Here is a 20,199-nt window from a genome sequence, read left to right as displayed (position 1 = left end):
CTTTTCGATAACTTTCGAGGCTACCTTAGACGCAGCCGCTACTTCTACATCCTCTGATCAGCTCGAAAACGAATCAGGACTATCCAGATTCAGATTAAGTCTGCAGATCAGGCATAGAATCAGCAGCAGAAGCTATTTTTCCTCTTGCCCATGGTGCGGTATGACGACGACGGGAGTTTGCAAATTTCTGACACCTGCCTTATCATAGCCTACCTGATCAAACAAAAGCACCACGCTGACGAGCATGAATGCTTACCACGTGATTCGTCTTGATGCATGTACGTGAAGCAAGATTATACCAAGGATTATACTGAATGGGTATTTTTAGCAATTACAAAAAATGTTGTATGCAACTCGTTGCAAAACTCGATTTTTTCAGCACTCGTCGTATTTATCCAACTCGGCAAGCCTCGTTGGATAAATGTACGACTCGTGCTGAAAAAATCACCATTTTGCAACTTGTTGCATAAATAACTATTTCAGCACTGCTTACAGCACCACCTAGCAACAACAAAAAAAATGAAAACTTAAAAAATGTCTGCATACATTTGGCCAAATTTCCCCCTTATTATTTCAAGCTTGTTGACTTTGCCCCTTAGACTAAAGGGCGAAGACGATAAAATTGCCACACAGAAAATATTGTATAACTTTTGATTGCGTTCGCCAAAATAGCTAATTTTTACCATGAATAGTATATTAAGTGTAGCTAATAACATTTTCATTAAAATCGGTTGAGTATTGGCGGAGATATCGTTGAAACAATGAAATTGTCACTTGAGAATCTTGTACAAACAAACATTTTGGAAAATATAACTTTTTTGCCGTTTCAACGCTGGCGCCAAAAATACTGAACCGATTTCAATGAAAATTTTTATGTACGTAAAGTATGTATGTAGAAGTAGTTTGTCAAAATTTCATTCAATTTGATCATACCGTTAAAAAGTTATAGCCATATATGTCGCACTATGTCACAATAAGCAGATGTGGTTTTTGGTATAGTGAAATTCAAACTGCTCTTACTTTAAAAGTACTCAACAAAAGTGGCTGAAATTTTCACTGTAAACAGTTTAACACAACAATTTTACATTGTCAAAGTTTTATAAAAATCGGGACAGTGTTACCAGTTCTACAGTCAAAATAGTGCACGCGGAACTAAAAATGGTCAAAAAGTACCTAAAATTTACCTTGAAGCGATTTGAGCTTTGGATATTTACTAGAAAAAGTACTGAACCGATTTCGATCAAATTTTTACCACTTAATTGATACTATGTTAAGAATATCGATTGAAATTTTCAAACGTTTTGATGAGGTAACAAAAAAGTTATAGCCTAAGTAATTTTTTGAAATGGGTGCACAAATTTTCTAAAATCTCATTTTATGATATCGACAATATATGCGCCAATACTCAACCGATGTTAATGAAAATTGTATGGTATTAGCTACACATAATATACTATTCATGGTCAAAAAATTAGCTATTTTGACCAGGCATTGCGCGTACGAGCGAGCTCAATGAGCATGAGCCCAACATGATCACTATGTTCGGTTTCTGTGAGCGAACTATTATGCTCAACTCGTTTATAACCAGCGATCATGATGGCTCACTTGTGTAATAAACAATGAGCTGGAGTTTGCTTGACGACGCCTTTCTACTTGGTCCATTTAGTACCAGTCGAAAATCATAGCAATCCATTATCTTTGCTTGCACTACTGAACAGTCACTTCTGTCATAACCGACAGAAGGGCTACGCGGAACAACTGATGCAAAAACTGTGGAGATTTTATTGATTGGTGGATGGAATATGGTATCATATGTGGTAATGATCTTTGTTCTGGTACGTGATGGGACGGTGTTGCTGCAAGAGGTTTGATTGGTGGTGAATTGGAAGATGACGACTTGGTGGCTTGGTCCTCAAACACCTCACCGTCGTTTCATTGCCCAAAAGCAATGACAGACTGCTAAGAAAGTAGCCAGGAGGTCTACAAGTTTCCGTTCGTAGACGCATTCGACGAGACACGAGCGAAACCGTATTGGCCATGCCGAAAAGGGTTCTTGACGACTAAGACTTAATTGTCCTAGGAATCTCTTTCTACGGCGGTTGTGGAGCCTGAGAGAAATGGCCCTTGTCGGTTCGACCAATACCAACGAAATAGTTGATTTGATCGATCATGCATAGTTAACGGGAGTAATCTGCAACATGCAAGCTAAGGTCCTGAAGGCCAAGATACGTTCAACAATTAGTCTAGGTACTTGAGCCCTTTGGAAGTACATAATTCTATTGGTTACATCCGATCTAACCTTGGGATGTAAAAAATATCCAAGGGAAAGGAGAACACCGAAATAAAACTGCGGTTTATATTGGTAAAGATTTCGTACATAAACAATTCAGTCAAAAATGTGATATTTTTTCCAAAACGGATCCAAGCTCAGTTAGTTTTGGAGCAGAGTGAGCTGCGGTGCTCGAAGCTCACTTGACTGATGAGCGCCCAAGATCAATGAGCCTGAGCGATCATGGCCTATCATTCTGTTGAGCATCAAGTTAGCATGAAAGTGGCTGAGTTTTGCTCGTGAGCCGAGCTTTTTCAATTTTTGACGAACGCAATCAAAAGTTATACAATATTTTCTGTGTGGCAATTTCATCGTGTTCGCCTTTTAAATTGATTTTGCTCGAAATTTTAACGTACCTTCTGGGAGTCCAAAACAACTGATTCAGGAGGTGAGACTGGGCATTTTATAAATTTTATGTTTTTTTTTATAAGTGTGGGCCACCCTATTGCTGGTTGTAGACAACTTAAACAAACTTCGAGTAAACACCTCCACCCCCGCGAGGACTTTTGTTCATACACATTTTTTTTTAATTTGTATGGACCGTGAACTTTGCCAAAATTTGACACGTCCGCTTCCAACACTAGCTTGCTTCGAACAATAAAACGGAACTTCTTCATAAAAAATGAAAACTGTATCGATAGTAGTTTGAATATTGTTCAATAGAAAAATGAAATTGCTACATACACTGTGGTGCATAATTGATCGGACAAACGCCGATTTTCATACAAAATGGCCAAGTTTGAGATGCTGTAACTATGGTTTGCTTTGATGGATTGAGCTCAATTTTTAAAACGGAACTACAAATATGCTGAATTTTGTGTATACAAAGTATAAAATGTTTTCGTTCACAGCTGTTCACAGGTCTGGGCGTGGCAAGGCGTTGAAAAAATTGCAAAAGTGATCGGACAGCGGCACGCGTGTAAATCAAAGGGGTACCGCTGTCCGATCACTTTTGCAATTTTTTCAACGCCTTCCCACGCCCAGACCTGTGAACGAAAACATTTTATACTTTGTATACACAAAATTCAGCATATTTGTAGTTCCGTGTCAAAAATTGAGCTCAATCCAACAAAGCAAACCATAGTTACAGCATCTTAAACTTGGCCATTTTGTATGAAAATCGGCGTTTGTCCGATCAATTATGCACCACAGTGTAAAAAACTAAAATTGCACCATGGAATGCTCCATGCTGGAGAAATCCTTGCTGGAGTTCTCAATTCCTGGACGACTTACTTGAAGAATTCCTAGAGGAATCTTTGGAATAATTCCTGGAGGAATCCTCGGAGGAATTTCTGGATAAATTTCTGGAGAAAATCCTGAATCCCTGGAAGAACTCCTTCAGGAATTTCTGGATGATATTCTGCCGAAATCCCTGGAAGAATTCCTGGAAGAATTCCTGGAATAATCCCTGCAGGAATCCCAGCAAGAATTCCTGGAGAAATCCTTGGAGGAACCCTTGAAGGAAACCCTACAGGATCCCTGTAGGAATTCTTGGAGGAATTCGTGGACGAAAAGTTGTGAGAATCCCCAGAGGAATTCCTGCAGAAATTCTTGGAAAAAATTGAGGAATACCTGCAAACATTCCTTTAAAAAACCTTCCGAAAATCGTTTTTGCAATTTCTCCTAAGGAGTCCCAGAAATTTACTGGAAGGATCTTTTGGTAATAAATTGCTTCAAATGAATGGAATGAATCCTTTAGACATGAATGTAAAGAGTTCTTGAGGAATTCCTCCAAGAATTTCTTCTGAAACTTCCCCAAAATTTCCTTCGCCTTTGCCTACACATTCCTAAGATGTCTTCAGAAACTCTTTCAGGAGTTACTGTGATGATTCCTCACGAAAACTTTGCCAAGATTTGACGACTTCTCAGGAGTTTTTCAGTTTTTTTTTGTAGAAATTGAAGCAACGATTTTTGCATTACAGATTTTCTTTTGGTTTGACTGAAAATTCGTAAGGGTTTTTTTTACAATTTCTTTTTTTATGAACCTTTCCAGAAAATACTGCGATGATTCTTCCAGAATTCACAGATTCTGAAGTTTCTCCAAAGATGTTCTTCTTCTCGGATTTTACAGCCAGGTTATTTCAAGTATTCCCTAAAAAGTGTCTCGAAAATTTTTCTGAAAATTAGATTCTTCAGCAATTAAAACATTGCTATTTTCTATAGTCTAATCAACAGTCGAAATTTCAGAAATTCGGAAGAAGAAATGCAACAGTACATAGTTTAATCGTTCTACAGTTTCCTAGAAGCCACAGCTTCTTGCTTATGATTGAAATCACACCAGTTATCGCAAAACTTACAACTGCTTCTCGGAAACCCTTTCTTGAAATTACCCCCAGGTAACCAATAAGCAGTTAAAACGGCATTAATTCGGCCGGCATTATATGCGCCTTTACAGCAGGTCAATAAATGCTAATCTGCTGCGTATGCGCCATTAGTGCTAATTAAATGCAGGTTTCGGCCCGATATACGGCTGATAAAATGCTAATCCCTCCTATCCCCCAGATTGTCAAAAATAAAAACATAATATTTCCCCTGCCCATTTTACGGCTACCCTTTCTCTTCTTTTTTCTTACTCTCCTGCTGTGGAACTTTTAAGGCTTGGGGCTCGTCTTGACTGCTGTTACTGTTTTTTTGCTGCATTCGGCTAAATTGGGATATGATCCCTCGATCCTCGGGTTTACGATGGTGCTGAACCGCGCTACAGGGTAAGCTATAGATGATCAGATAGAGCGCGTTGGATTTGTGATCTATTTAAGGCATGAGTATTACACCGGCAGTTGCATCGTTATGCTATGATCTCGAAAGGTGCTGATAATAAAATCGATCACAGAAAACCAACCAATGCATGTTTTCCCATTGATTTTACAACATGCGAATGATGATGACTTCTACAACCATGGCACGTAAATTAGAAAGTGGAAATGTGTTGTGGTTTTAGCATCACTCATCTCTCTTAGCAGTTTTATGGCAATAAAGTAGCAGTTATGATGCCTATTGACCGAAATATACCGTGCATTTGAAATGCTACAAAACTGCTGTCAGATTTTAAGTAGCATTTGAATGTTAATATAGGGCAGTTCAGCAGTCGAACTGCTATGATACGGCATTAAGCAGGCCGAATGCGGATATAAAACAGAAATGCGGCTTATTCAAATGCTTATTGGTTACCTGGGCCAGCTTTTTCAGATTCCAAAGTTTGTATGTTAATTTTGAAAATATTTGACTGGGATTTTTGATAGCTATGGAGATTTTCGGCTTTCAGTCACGGGAAAAATCAGGCTCATCCTTTTTACGACAAAACACTTTTGAAAGCAAGTTTAAAAGCAAACATTCCTTACAGAAACCGTTAATGCCGCTTCGCATTGTAACCAGCAAAGCGGTACGCGGCAACTGCATCAGTTCTACCACATTTTAGTACTTTGCCGAAACTGGTACGCTACCGCACTGCTGGCGCTCCCCATTGTAGCTGCCCTTAACGTTGATTCGAGATTCGTCCGCTAGGTGGCGTCATTATTAAAAATATGCCAACCCTGTATCGCAGAATCCTAATGAGATAAAATGATGCCGTCTTCGGCAAAGTTGTTCAACAAGCTACGAACTATCAGACAATTGAGTCTATGGTTCGTGATTTCTTCTCTAGATAGCGCCTAGTGTCAAAAACGGCTACAAGTGTGCCGTTTTCAGCATAGTTGTACAGCAGGCTAGGAACTACCTTAACACGACAACCTTGGTTAGAGATTCATCTGGGTCATACATGTTCAAACCTCTATATCTCGGGATGCTGATAAGAGAGATAGAATGATGTCTTCGGCAAAGATGTTTAGCAAGCTAATAACTATCTGAAAATGAAGTCTATGGTTCAAGATTTATCCGCCAGGTGTAAGTATGAGTGCCCAGTATCAAAAAAGTTCAAACGCAAGTATATGAAATTCGAAACTAATAATGAGCTTTAACTATACCGTTTTCAGCACAGTTGTTCAACAGATAAAGCACCATTTGGCCACAGGAACTAAGAGGCGCCAGTGTGAAAAATATTCTAACACCCACATCTCAGAATCCTCATAACATATAATGGTGCCATCTTCGGCGAAGTTGTCCAGCAAGTTAATAACTATTTGGCATTTGAGTCTATGGTTCGTGATTCATTCACGCACCTAGTGCTACGAAGTTTGCTGACGTTTTCAGCAAATTTGTTAAACAGATTTAGTACTATCTGGCAGCCTTCGTTCTGCATTTTTTTTACCTTGATGGCACCAGCGTCAAAAACATTCAAACACCTATATCTATAAATATATCTATATATATAAAAATGAGTTTGAAGTCCCTTTGAGGCAACAAAACTCAAGAACGGGTGAACCGATCAGCTTGACTCTTGCACGGTTCGGTTCGTATTCGTGTTGGCTGTGTTTATATGTCCAAAAAGTTACGAAAAACAACTAGAAAAGTAAGAAAATTGATAAAGTACTGACTTTCGTGAGCTGGAAGGAAATCAACACGATTGAAATGAAACCAATCTAGAGTGCGGTGACGTTATGACCTCAATAGTTGTCAAACCACCACAGCTTGGCAAGACAAAGTTTGCCGGGACAGCTAGTCTAATAATATGAAAATGAGTTTGAAGTCCCTTTGAGGCAACAAAACTCACGAACGGCTGAACCGATCGGGATGACCCTTGCATGGTTAGATTCGTATTCATTGTGGCTGTGTTTATATGTACAAAAAGTTACAAAAATCAACTTAAAAAGTAAGAAAATTGATAAAGGGATGCTTTTTCAAGAGCCGGGAAGAAAATCAACACGATCGAAAATGAAACCAATCTAGAGTGCGGTGCTATTTTGAGCTCAACAGTTGTCAAACCACCACAAGATGGCAAGACAAAGTTTGCCGGGACCAGTATTTATCTAATAAATCTGATAAGCTAGAATGATGATGCCTTCAATAAATATGTTCAGTAAGCATTGGATTCTCTGGTAATGGAGTCCTTGATTCATTAGGTAATTTTCGGCTATATCTCGAAACCCTAATAGGGCACGATCGGTGAAGTGCTAGCTTTGTAGTAATGAGCTGAATTTGTGTATGGTGAGAAGGTAATTTCTTCGTTTCTGCAATAAAATGATACAAAAAGCGTGGGCATTACGATTCCTTGCCTAATTTAATGCTGTTTGAGCAAAACGTTAGGAAACTTTGTTGATTAAGTTGCAAGAAATGGAGAAAACAACAACAACAATAATACCCACGCTTTTTGAATCGTTTCGTGGCAGAAACGGAGAATTGACCTTCTCACCATACAATAATTTAGCTCAATACTACAATTCTAGTACTTCCCTGATTGTGTCTTATTGAGCTAGAAGTATGTCGTCAGGAGGTTTAGAATAATCTGGCAACGAAATCCTTGGAGTGTCGGAGTATGGCTTGCCCGTTAGGCGTCAAAATCGGTGAAACCACGAAATCTCAAAAATACAGGAATTCAAGGTGAAACTACTTCTTGAGAGATTGCTAAAAAAAGTTCCGATTTTCTGCAGGGATTTCTCAGTGGGGTGACACAGCTGTCAAACGCGGTACATCGCCGCTCTCACCATCATCGTTTTTGGTCCGGAGCGTTTTGGTATTTCGTAAATTACACATTTCAAACGAAATTGTTGTTTTTATGGTTGTTCCTCTTTCTTTATCAATTTGCACGATATTATACAGGGGATAGACAAAATGATCGGAACAGGCAAAATTTTCACTTTTCAAAAAATGTCCAATTAGCTGTAACTTTTCGAAAAGTGCATCAAATATTCTCAAATTTTAACTGTGCGTTGATCAACTAGTTGTGTATCAGTGGACAAAATTTGGAAAAGATCGGGCTATTCTGCACGAAGTTACAAGCATTTCAGAAAAAGGTGGAATTTTCCGATAGCCAACTTTGAGCTGTTATATCTCCGGGTTCAATGAACCGAATGCAATGAAATTTTGTCCATTTATGACTTATATAATGAGCTCTGAAAAACGTTTGACTAAACTTGAAATTATTAACAAGAGAAAAAGTTATAGCGATTTCATTAATTTTATGATTTTTTAGTAAATCGGTTTATTTTTAATATGCTTCCCATTACTTTTTCAATGAATTGCCGCCTATGTTGTTATTTTCTTTCAAGACATATCTGTATTCAAGACAATCGGAGGGAATTCAAATGAACTATAATTAGCATCTTGAATTTTGAAACGATTTTGAAATTTAAGAAAATTTGGTGTTTTATTAGAAAAATATTCTAATCGATATAATTTTCTTCCGTGTAAAAAAATTTAAATTATGTCAAATGTTTTTTAAAGCTGATTATATAAGTCATAAATGGTCAAAATTTCATTGCATTCGGTTCATTGAATCCGGAGATATAATAGCTCAAAGTTGGCTATCGGATAATTCTACCTTTTTTTAGAATCCTTATAACTTCGTGCAGAATAGTTCGATCTTTTCTAAATTTTGTCCACTGATACTCAAATAAATGATGAACTTACAGTAAAAATTTGAGAATAGTTGATGCACTTTTCAAAAAGTTACAACTATTTGAAATTTTTTTGAGAAGGGAAAATTTTGCCTGTCCCGATCATTTTGTCTATCCCCTGTATGTCGCAGCGAAGCAGTGTCGATGTTTCAAGTGCATTTTCTCCATGAATTAAGCAATCAAAACAAAAACATTGGACGCCATGTTGAATCGGATGCTGGGTTGCTGATTCTGGCCCTCCCTTCGTCATCCCCTTGGGATTCCTAGAGGATCTTTCGGAGGGGTTTCCGAAACAGTTTCTAGAACAATCCCTGGATAAACCCTAGAGGAACTTCACGATAAATTCTTGGTGAAATTCCCAGCAAAATCCATAGAAAGATGTTTAGAAGAATTCCTGAGTGAATTCCTGGTAGAATTTTAGGCGGAATTTGTAGTGAGATTCTTCCCCGAAGAACTTTGAGAGGATGTCTGAGAAAATGTTTGGAGGAACTATTGATGAAATCCCTAGAAAAATCCATGGATAGATCTGACAAATCCTTTTAAGAACCCCTATTCAAATCCCCTGGGGAATTCCTGCATATATCCCTTGCGGGTTTCCTGTTGGAATACCTGGTGGAACCTGTGAGGGGAGAAATTTTCAGACAAGACATTCCTGGGTGTATCCCTGGAGAAATTTCTTGACGAATCTCTGGTAAAATTTTGGCAGAATGCCCGGAAGAATACCTGGAGTAGTCCTAGGGCTCCTGGATAGATATTTGGTGTGGAGCGGATCTAGTTGGATGGTTAGAACACTTGACTATCACGCCGAGGACCTGGGATCGAATCCCACTTCCGACAAACTCACACAAAAAATGTGAGTTCTTCCTTCGGAAGGGAAGTAAAGCGTGGGTCCCGAGATGAACTAGCCCAGGGCTAAAAATCTCGTTAATACAGATATATAAAAAAAAGATATTTGGTGTAGTAGAATTCCTGAAAGACGCCCTGGCTGTGCTTCTGGCAAAGCCCCTCGAGGAATTCCTAGAAGATCCTCCCAAATAAATCCCTCATGGAATATCTGGAGGAAACCCTGATGAAAGACTTCCAGCAATTCCTTGCGTAATTGGGTTTTTTAGTTTTGAAAAATGTATTGATTTTTAAATTTTTTATGAAAGAGCATCTTTTTCAGAGGCACTATAATTTGAAGAACTTTATTTTAATACCTAAAATCAATTTTTATGCGATTTTTTTAAATCACTTTTTGACAGCTGGGCAACTGCTTGACAGCTTGCTCCGCTCAGTACAAAATACGCCGAGGGGTGATTCGACAAATCACTCCCATACTAATTTCAAATTAACTTTCATATTCATTCCTGGGCACCAACATTCATGAAAATTTGGATTTCGGCTTAGTTTGGCATGCAGATTCAGAATATGGAATTATCTTAACACCACCAAAGAAACCCTGGGTTTTGTGGCCGAGCGGTTAGCGGCGTCAGTCGTTTAGATGCCTCGTTAGCCTCGGAGTGGGGGTTCGATTCCCGCTCCAGTCGAGGAAAACTTTTCGTCAAACAGAAAATTCTACACTGGGCTACTTGGTGTTATATGTGTTGTCCGTTGTCGAATGTTTGTACTGTTCAGTCTGTAGAGGCCGCAAGGTCGAAGACGGTGTAGTTGTCTTTTAATTCTTTGGAAAATTCTTGAATGGTTTCCTGGACGAATTCCTAAGCATATCTCTGGGGAGGAATCCCTAGAAAAAATCCCTAGAGGAATTCGAACAAAGCTTGAACCAAAGTCACCGTAGCAAGATAGTTTGTTATATTTGCTGAACACTTTTAGCACATTAATCTTTCAAGATATACGCGTTTGAACTTTTTTGACACTAGGCACCACCTATCAGACAAATCACATAGAAACTCAATTTGCAGATATTGTATAGTTTGCTGAACATCTTTTTCCAAAGACATCATCATTTTCTCTCATCAAGCTTCTAAGACATAGAGGTTTCAACATTTTTGACACTGGTGCCACTTTTTCTGAAAATTTTTGGAAATTTTAATGTGTTCTTCAAAGTTTTTATTTATGATTGAATAAATCTCCGTTTGCATTTTAATTACTGGAATAACGCTTCTAGTGAAACTAAGCCTGCATCTTAACTTTTCATAGAGGAATCCCAAAAAAATTGCTGGTTTAGCCATTTTAGAAATCCCTGAGGGATCATGGGAGGGATTTTATAAGAGTTCCTGGAGTGATTCTAGGACTCCTCTAAAAAATATTGCTTGAATTTGAACCAAGATTTAAAAAAAAAATCTCAGATGTTTCTTCAAAATTTTCTGTTGCGATTCCTTTAGGAATTTGTATAAGGATTCCCCCAGAAACTGTCCAAGGAATGCATCCAATAATTACTGTTGGAAATCCACTAGAGATTTATTCAGGAATTCTGGCTGGGATTTTTCCAGGAATGCTACTGGGATTCATTCAGCTATTTCTTTTGGAATCTATCAGGAATTTTGTCTGAGGATCCCCAGGCAATTACTGCTGGGAAATCTCCAAAAATACTCGGAGGACTCCTACGCGCAAATACTGAAGAAATCGCAGCTAAAAGACACGGACACGTTTTAATGCATTCCAGTGAGCTATTTGCTCTTTGAAGGAAGCACGACACTAGACAACGGACTAGCATGCAACGCCCAGTGGCACAGCCGAAAACTTTTCCTGACAACTGCGGCGGGAATCGAACCCGCGCTCCTCAGCACGATGCGGCTAAAGGTTTGGTGACCTTAGCCGCACGACCACGAAGCCACACAAGCTAAAATTGTTTGAAATACAGTTGGATTCCGTTTTTAGCATGCTCCATTTTTGGCATGTTCCGTTTTTGGCACCCCCCGATTCTGGTAACAAAGGATTCCGTTTTTGGCAACATTTCTAAATCTAATAAAAATATAGCAAATATCGATAAATAATTCTCCTAATAGACAACTTGTATTACATAAATAAGAAATAATAAGGCGCTGTCCATAAACTACGTTGACTTTTTTTCGGCCATCTCAGACCCCCCCTCCCCCCTCGTAGACTTTTGTTCATACAAAATTTTCGAAATTTGTATGGAGTGTAGACTTTGGCCAGACCCCCCGTCCCCCCTAAGAGTCTACGTAGTTTATGGACAGACCCTAACGATTTTATGCTATTCCGGCATTCGAACAAAGGAACCAGCCCATTTATGTTTGCCACACATAACCTAAATACGTGATGTATGGGTCCGTACATCATTTTATATTATGCCCAACTGTTTATTGTGTGCAGGGTGCACAAAGCCGTCCCGAGTAGATCTTTCTTCTTTTGCATAACGTCCCAACTAGGACAAAGCCTGCTTCTCATCAGTGTTCTATGATCACTTTTACAGATAATAATGTGTATATCGTGCGACAGGCACGAAGATACTCTATGCCTAAGAAAGTTAAGGTAATTTCCTTTACAAAATGTTACTGAACCGACCGGGAATTCAACCCGTCACCTTCAGCATGGCCATTGGTCATGGTGAATATCCACGACTTTTAAGCTGTGGCTTAGATGTTCAAAGTATATTTTTGAAATTCACTTCCGCACAAATTTGTAGTCAGTTATTTGTCCACTAGGACTAGAACGTGAGCTGTTGGATGATATTTTTTTCTTACGCTTATAGCTTCGATACCGCTTTCTTTTTTACTTTTGACGACGGTAGAACAATGAGCACGCGGTAGAGCAGTTGCTTAGAGTAGAGAAGATAGATTAAATAATTTTGGCTTGTCTAAAAGTTGTTGGTGGCAGGGCTGTGAATTGAATCTCTGACCATTAACTTACAATGCGAAAGTGTTGTCCTTGAGAGCACAAGGGTCCGATGGCGGTACTTTTGCATTGGCAGCTAATTAAACGCCCCATAATGAATTAGAAAATTTCCATAAATAATTCGAAAATTGCCAATAAATAAATAAGGGTGGAAGCAATAATGAACTATAAAAGTTCCATAAACACATCAAAAAGTGCATAAATAAGTCAAAAGGTCCCATAAATAATTGATTTTTTGGCAATAAAAAATGTCAGAATTTCCACAAATAGATCAACAATTGCAATAAAAAAATATAGTTTTCCCACTAAAAGATTTCGAACATCTATGGTAGAAAGACTGATTAGACGGCAAAACCTATGTGTGCAGTTTAATAAGTAGACGCTTGCTTTCCGAACTCGCTAACGCTCGTCGGACTTCAAAAAGAGATAACATCTCTATTCGCATTATACCGGGCAAATTCTTGGATCTGTGGATTGCCTAGAATCGAATTGACGCAGTTACGGCGCGTCGGATTTCTGAAACTTAGGCGGGCTTCTGCTGCCTTAGTTCCTCAATCCTCTATGCGGCTTCGCCGTTTGATCCCGCCAGTAATTAAACCTGGAAATGCTTTCAAGTTGAATTCTCGTTGTTTCGTATTTATTGCTAAATTTTAAATTGCTTTTTTGATGTTTTTCAATTGGGAATTTTTAAATTTATTATAAAAAAATGGATTTATTTATGGGAAATTTAAACATTTTTGGTGGAAAACATGTAGTTTTTTATTGCAATTGTTGATTTATTAGTGGAAATTTACACAATTTTTACTGCTCGAAAATCAATTATTAATGGGAACTTTTGATTTATTTATGTACTTTTTGATTTGTTTATGGAAATTTTGAAGTTTATTATTGCTCCCATCTCTACTTCCTTATTGCCAATTTTGTTATGGATTTTGTTATGGAAAATGATCACTTTTTTATGAGTCGTTTATATATTAGACCTTTTGCATTAAATAATTTGGTGGAAAATTGCTTTGAAAGAATCATTTCATAGTCCTTAAGGGTACGACCTTACTATTTGTCTAATAGTGGTAAATTTTGACTATTTTTTTAGCTCTGTTAATATCTCCAGACATCTAGAAATATATATAAAAAAATCTCATTTATTCCTCACAGAATTCATTAAGGAAATGTTCAAATAAGTTCATCCGAGGCTCTCAAAAATTTACAAGTTTCACCAGGATACCCAAATGGTTCATAGGCATACCTAAAAAAAGATGCTGAACAACAGTTTCTTTAGTTGAAGTTTTTACCCCAAGGCTAGTTCATCTCGGGACCCACACTTTACTTCCTGAAGAAGAACTCACATTTTTGTGAGTTTGTCGGGAGTGGAACTCGATTCCAGGTCCTTAGTGTGGTAGTCAAGTGTTCTAACCATCACACTTGGTTCACTCCACTTTTAGTTGAAGTTAGGTTAACCTTCCGTAACTCGCGCGGTTGGCCACCACCGTCAGCACCAAACTAATGCTGAGAACAAACAGCGAAAATATTTCAACGTGTTGTACACAATACAGCAGCGCGATCACTCAAGGGTTAAAATATTACAAGATGGGATTTTTTCAGCAATTCCTGTTAAATTTCGTGAATATTATCCACATATTATGAGAATATGTTACACAATAGATCAGACATTTCGAGAAAGTTGTTGTTCCTTTATGAAATTTTATCATTGGGTTCAAACTGACGGAATGTTTGCAAATTTTGATGAATGGGATAATGCATGTGCGGAGACATACACCAATTAAATGTCTGTTTTTTTTGTCCCATTCTGTATAGTATGCGGTCGTGTGTAGACTGGGTGAATTTGTTCATGATTTTCATGTTTGTATCTTACACGAATGATTCTATTTTTACGACAACGGAAATGCTGCCTCTTTGCTTCACAACTTAATTTTAACACCTTCTTTCCTGGCAAACAAGGCAATATTTTTTAAGACCTTACTCAATTATAAACAACATTGAACGTCAAAATTTTCTACAGTGTATTATTGACTGTTCTGTTTGTCATTCTTCATTTACAAAAATCACTACCTGTAAAGTCTCTGAGAAGCAGTTAATATCTTAAATCAACATAATCATACAGTCAATGATTTTAAGGCGTTTAAATGTCACTAATGCGGTTATAAATTGCACAAAGGACATTCATGAAAAGCGTTCACAGAGAATTTATTCTGTTTCAAAAAAGTAACAAATATCCCTTGCTACACGCATAAGGATATTTGATTTTAGAGATTCGTTCATTTGTAGCAGTGTGATGATGATGAGACAACAAACTGCTCTACAAAAATATGATCAAACTAATTGTTCCGGGGTTAGATCGTCGTATGGCTTCATAACAGTAACTAGGCAAATTATGTAATCATTTACAAACAGAGTAAAGTAAAAAAATGTTGACGAAAAAAGGTTCCGTTTTTAGCACGGTTCCATTTTTGGCAAGTGAAAATAAACATTTTGTTGTCAAAATCGGAACCCCACTGTATTTTAACAAGAATTACTGAAGAAATTTTAGTAGGAAATCTGAAGGAATCCTAGCAAGAATGTCTGCAAAAGAAGTTTTTAAAGAAGTCCTTGAAGACATTTCTGGAGATATCTTACCAAGAATTTCTAAAGAAAACCCTTCAGGCATTTGTGAAGGAATTCAAAGAGATGTTTTTTAAAAAGCTCTCCATGAAATCCTCCAAGAGTTCCTCTTTCCTTTTTTCGCGGATTTCTCAAAAAACTCCAGGATTTTCTCTAAAAAATTTTCTATTAATGACCACTAGGATTCCTGCAGAAGTTCCTTCTGTAATTTCTTCAGAGATTTTTAAAAGGATTACCCACACCCAAGCATCATAACTATCTGAATAGTAGTTTCTTAAGCTAAAGTTTGCTTAAGAGTGGTTTGTTCCACTCTTGTACAGCGAAAACGTTTGTTGGGAAACTCTTCTTACTATTTCTTCAAGAATGCCTGCTACACGCAAAAAAATCCGTTCCGGTATACGTGAACTCGCAGTCACGGCAACGAGAACAAACGGGAACTATGCATAGCAACGATAACAACAATAAGAAATGTACACCGTGAACTAGATATCACGGTTTCTAGAACGCCCATGTTGACAGCTGGAACTAGTTCCAGTTCACGGTGTATATTTGCTTGTTCTCATATTTGCGTTTGTTTGTTCACGTTTATCAGAACGCTTTTCTGAGCGTGTAGGTTTCCAGAGATTTTGCCAAGAATTCCGCCAGGAATGCCTCTTGGAATTTATCCAAGAGTTACTCTAAGACTACCTCTGAAAATTCTTGCTGGGATTCATCCAATTATTCTTGATGGGATTGATCCAGCAATCCCTGCTGTAACTTTTCTATGGATCTCAGATTTTTATTTTCAGAGATTCCTTTAGAATTCCCCTATGAATTCTGCCGGGAATTTCTCTTCGTATTCTTACTGGAAATTTTTGTCAGATCCCTTTGAGAATTTCTGTCAAAATAGTTGCTGAAATTTCTCCAGAAATTTGTGTTGAGAATCTTCCGAAAAATTTTGCTTGGATTCTTCAAGCAATTCCTGCAGGAAATCCTACAGGAATCCCTGGATAAATCCTAAGAGAAATAAATCCTAACATGAATGCTTGTAGAAATTATAGTAGACATTGCTGAGAAAGTCTCAGCAAGAATCCCAGGAAGCATTCCGTTAGAAATTCATGAAGATATCCCTAAGGGAATCATAGGGGCAGTTTCTGAAGGGATCCTTGTAGAAATACGAAATTAAGAATGTATTTTTCTAGTCTAGTCTAGTCTGGTCTAGTCTGGTCTACACATACGCAGGCATCTCTTGAAAGGATCCAGTAAAATGATAAAATCGACTACTTTAATCATTTTCCTGTCATCCTTCCTCTAAATGCGAATGAAAACCGATTGGGGAATCATAGCTCATAAACTAAAAAACAGAAAACCAAAAATCGCCTGAAGAATTTAAATTAAGCAATTCCTAGAAGAAAACTTGAACACTTTTTTGAGCTTTCGGAAAAATATATAAAATGCTATAAAAGTACTCTGAACACTGAAACGCGAATTTCCCGACGGAAGATTTAGCGACACTTCGTGTTTGATAATGGAAGCAAGATAATAACCTTTTGCTACGACTACTGCTGGCGGGGGTTCGATGAATCTTCTGCCTATGCTGCCACTTTGTTCCGCACTTGTTTCAATATAATGAAACCTCCGGGCTCGAAGAAATATTTCTTTAATTTCCGGGCACAGTTTTTCACAATTTCCCACTATCACTTGTCCCGCAGTCACTTTACGGCCTCAATGGAAACTAGACGCGCACGTTTTCCACTCGAATTCCGATGCCGATTACACTTCACATCACACAGCACTTGACATTCCCACGCGAAATTAAGAAACAGAAACCGCCTTTCTTCTCTGCTCCAATGTTTGCCCAACGCCGTCAGGCGGCGGCGATGGCGGAAATCTTTTCTCCGGATTCACACCCCACTCGATTGGTGTTCTTCTGTGTGGTCAAACCACCGCGCACCGTGAAGCACTCTTCGTTTGACTGGAAGCACCCTTTCAATAAGCACTCTGGTGCTGATCCTGATTTATCCTAACCGCGTTCGCTAGGTGTCTCCGTCCTAGCGGCCGTCCGTTCGAGCAAACCAAGGGAAGGGATCGTCGTAATCTTCTTCGTCGTCGGGGAGCAGCCCTATGCTTCTGCCGGTGGTTCGAGAGCATTTACGGTCGATCCGTATCGCACCGCTTGCTTTATATATTGCATGGACACATTTGCCAACTTGTTGCTGCCGCTGCGAGTCGTTTTTCCCCCGACCGCGCGTCCGCCTGCGCTTATCCCGTGGAAATCCCGAAATCCACTCTCGGGCCCAGGAAGCTTTCCCAGCCGAACGCTGAACGATAACAGCCAAGGCAGTCACTCTATAGTGCAGTGCTTGCGGTGGGTGGTGGTGACATCGGTTGACGACGACGAAAGTGGAAAAGGTTGGCGGGTGTGTTCGATGTTGAGTTGCGATTTTTATGCTCATCTCTTCGCGTTTTCAGTGTGGTTATGTTGAGTTTGAAGCATACTATCGCTAGGATAACCTGATCAGACGGAAATAATACTATGTATGTATATGCATTATGGGATTTCTTCACTGTTTTTTTGTTACCCGGAATATTATTTCACTTCGGATTTTAAGCATAATACATGTTGCTAAATCTTTATACATTGTTTTTCAACCAGTACTATTAAATCTTTGGGACATTTTACTAAAAATCTAGGTACTTGCAGTGCCATACTTTGTAAAAAAATATTTCGTCAGAGCGGCCGAAAATTATTCAAACAGCACATGCTTTTCTTCATCTATCGTATAAAGAATGCAAAACTTCGGAATAAATGAAGTTATTTCCGGATTGTTGCGGCACAATCGGGAACACTGCCGAGATCGATCTGTCTACAGAACCACCAGCAAGAAGAAACGTCAAGATAAAACGAAAAACAGAATGTCATCTTTGGAAGCAAGTTTGAAAGCGCATTGATTATTGAATTAAAATCTATTTTTCCTTAAATTTGTTAAACTAATAATAAGTTAGTGCCTATATAACGAGTGTGTGAATCAATTTACTTGAACTCTAGGTTGGTACTAATAACATAATGTACTAGAAATTGAATTATAATTATAATAACTTTAGCAGAGACATCGCTCGTACACAAGGCCGTTCAGCACCAGTGTTAATTGAGGAATATAAGAGCGAACTGATTTGTAAGTCACTATATATTATCTTGTGAATTCTACTAAACGATTCTATTTGTAGTTTGAAGCATCGTCGTAACGAATAAACGCTATCGAAAGCAGTTCTGCCTTTGTTCTACCAGAACAAAATCTTCAAAAAATCATGGTAAACACTCGTGCAAATATGCAGCGCATAACCTCACCGAACAGACAGTCTTCCACTTGTGCGGTTTGCGATAGGCCAGATAGCGCTGACAACATGATTCAGTGCGACAAATGTGCAAGTTGGTGGCACTATTCCTGCGCCGGCGTAACCAACTCGATCGTGAACTGGATGTGCTCGAAGTGCCTACCTGTTCCCGCAGGGTCCGTATCTAACCGATCATCTGCCAGTCGCAAAGCCCGCCTTGAGTTAAGTCTGCGTCGCCTCGAGGAGGAAAAGGAGCTGAGAAAGAAACAAATGGCTTTGGACCTGGAAAAACAGTATGCCGACCAGAAATATCAGTTGTTGGAAGAATCGTTGGCGGAGGAAGAAGATATTGGGAACCGCAGCGTTCGGGATCGAATTGACGATATCGAGAAGCGGAGCCGTTCAGAGCATGTTTCGGAGTGGGTTAAGCTTCAATCGCTGTTAGTTCCTGATACAGTTGCGGATCCGCAATTGCAAACTGGATCTAAATCGGAAAGTGACAGGCCAACTGGGCCATTCCTGCAAGCGAACGACGAGACAGGCGCAGTGGGAGGAAAGGGATTTAATCCGCCGTCCCGACCAGACGCACCGTCGAAGCAGATTGGTGACGCAGTGGTAGCGCAACCGAACAGTGACGAGGAAGTGGTACAGTTGCTTCGAGAGCAACTGCGGATTTATCGTGAAAACCCATCCGTGCATCGACTGCAGCAGGTACGAGAACAGTTGGATAAATGCCTCGGCCAGGAATTGATTGAGTCAGTTCAACAAGCCGGTCCCACCGAAAGACATCAACGCACAGGCAACGTTCGTCTAGACGAGTCGAAAGGAGCGATTCCGAAAACGCTTAGTCCAGCGTTGGCCCAGCTGCAATCTACGATTCCACAAGTTAATCAACGAGTCCGTGATCAAATTACGACACTTCAGCCCAGGAGTATCAGGCCATCCGGAGCAACGACGATGCCTTTCAAAACAACAACAAATCTCCTACAGTCAACGATCTCCCGAAACAACATCCGGAACCTCAACGTACCTGTAGACGACCGTACAAACATGGTTCGAGACCAACAACCAGATTTTGCCAACGTGGATACAGTTTCTCATTCGAGAAGAGATTTATTCCCTCCAATGAACGCAGCTGCTAATTTGGCCAGTGCCACCTTTGGTATGATCAACCCTACGTTGTCGGCGTCACAAAACAATGTCTTCGCAGTGCCGACTTCTCAGCCAGGAAATATTCAGCCCTCATTGCTTCCTCAAAGCGGACATTATGAAGGAACATTGGCTGCACCGCCCGTGTTTCGACCTACTGCAGAGCAAATATCGGCCAGGCATGTAGTGCCGAGAGACCTTCCGGAATTTTCCGGTGACCCAGAAGATTGGCCGTTATTTCTTAGCAGTTTCAACAATTCTACCGCCGCATGCGGGTACAGCCATGCAGAGAACCTTGCACGGTTGCAACGCTGTCTAAAAGGTGACGCACTCAAGGCCGTTCGATATTACTTGCTTTCTCCGGAATCAGTTCCAGACGTCTTGAAGACGTTGCAGACTCTGTTCGGCCGCCCCGAGATAATAATCAATAAGTTGATCCGAAACGTTCGAGACTGTCCGGTGCCGAAAGCAGAACGGTTAGAAACGTTGATTGATTTT

The 20,199-nt window shown here is 39.3% G+C and overlaps 1 protein-coding gene across 1 annotated transcript in view; it reads right to left on the bottom strand.

Moving 5' to 3' along the window:
* The window catches only part of LOC109398469 (allatostatin-A), a 148,615-nt gene extending 131,104 nt beyond the window's left edge, over positions 1-17,511 (bottom strand). The window contains exon 1 of the mRNA XM_019670847.4: positions 16,764-17,511. The gene's annotated coding sequence lies outside the window, so the exon portion shown is untranslated. The remainder of the gene's footprint in view (positions 1-16,763) is intronic.
* Between the last annotated feature and the right edge of the window lie 2,688 nt (positions 17,512-20,199).

The sequence above is a fragment of the Aedes albopictus genome, chromosome 1, assembly GCF_035046485.1.
Source record: "Aedes albopictus strain Foshan chromosome 1, AalbF5, whole genome shotgun sequence".
Lineage (NCBI taxonomy): Eukaryota > Metazoa > Arthropoda > Insecta > Diptera > Culicidae > Aedes > Aedes albopictus.
This window is presented reverse-complemented; position numbering and strand designations above follow the sequence as displayed.